This window comes from Propithecus coquereli, unplaced genomic scaffold (assembly GCF_000956105.1).
Source record: "Propithecus coquereli isolate 6110/MARCELLA unplaced genomic scaffold, Pcoq_1.0 Scaffold377, whole genome shotgun sequence".
Taxonomy (NCBI): Eukaryota; Metazoa; Chordata; class Mammalia; order Primates; family Indriidae; genus Propithecus; species Propithecus coquereli.
The window spans coordinates 1,234,888-1,235,911 of record NW_012149474.1 but is presented as its reverse complement, the minus strand read 5'-3'; the positions used below and the strand labels follow the sequence as shown (position 1 = coordinate 1,235,911).

Genomic DNA, 1,024 nt, shown 5'->3' with positions numbered 1-1,024 from the left:
AACGAGAGAATTCAGCAAGGTTACAGAAAAGCAGGTCAATACCCAAAAACCAACAGTCTCCTGCAGAGGGGACTAGAAAGGAGATAACATCAAACCTAAGAAAACAAAAGTATCCGCTGTCTAGAAAGGTTCCTAAACCGCCAGGACCTTAAGCGGACTACTGGGCAGGGCAGAAACCTTCAGGGACACGACGCACATGACGTTGCCGTGGAGACAGCAGGAAGCGACTGTGACAGAGGGACATCGCCAGTCAGCGGCAACAGCCATCGCGACGGCTCACACGCGTGGCGTTTGCCACTCGACAGGATGGCAGGTGTGCGCCGCCGCGCCCAGACCTGCGCTGGTATCTACATGGAACCGCGCGCTCTGCAGAAATGGGCTGGGAGTGAGTGAGAAAGATCTGCAACAGCTCGTCGTCCCAGAAACAAGGAGGGTGCAAGGCCAGCGAGTCCCGGCAGAGGAAGGCGGGAGAGAAAGGTGCAGAGACTCCCGGGGGACAGGCATGGAGCCGACCGTGACGGCAGGTGTGTCCGCGGTGACGCGCGCACAGCAGCTCACGCCGTGACGCAGACGACACGCAGAGCGGGCACCCGGCCAGCGTGCTCGGGGGTTCCGGGAAGCGGGTGGCTGTTCTCAACATAGGTAGACAGAGGGGAGCAGTCAGGCTTCCTTCTGTCCTCAGGTACAACTTTACCTTGTGGAAACCAAGCACAGAGAGGAATGTTCCGGTTTATAGACGAAGGAGACATCACGGAGTTGTTTGTAAACTCAGCTTTTGTAACCCCCAGCGAGCAAACGCGTCTCTCGGTCCACTGAGCGCTGCCGGGTCAGAGCGCAGCGGGAACTGTCCAGCCTGGCACTCCCGCGTTAGAGCCAGGCAGAAAGGTTAGAGGTCGCCGAGCGACAAACTCGTCTGCAGGACTGGCGAGGCTGCCACGCAGAGCCCCGGGCGGCAGGGGTGGAAATCAGGGAGGGCTAAAGGTGTCCTGGTCCTCCTCTCCTGGGGACAGGTGGGGTGGCAGGG

The 1,024-nt window shown here is 59.6% G+C and overlaps 1 pseudogene; it reads right to left on the bottom strand.

Annotated features, from left to right (window-relative positions):
- Positions 1-132: 132 nt before the first annotated feature.
- Positions 133-1,024, bottom strand: part of LOC105816509 — a 19,183-nt pseudogene continuing 18,291 nt past the window's right edge.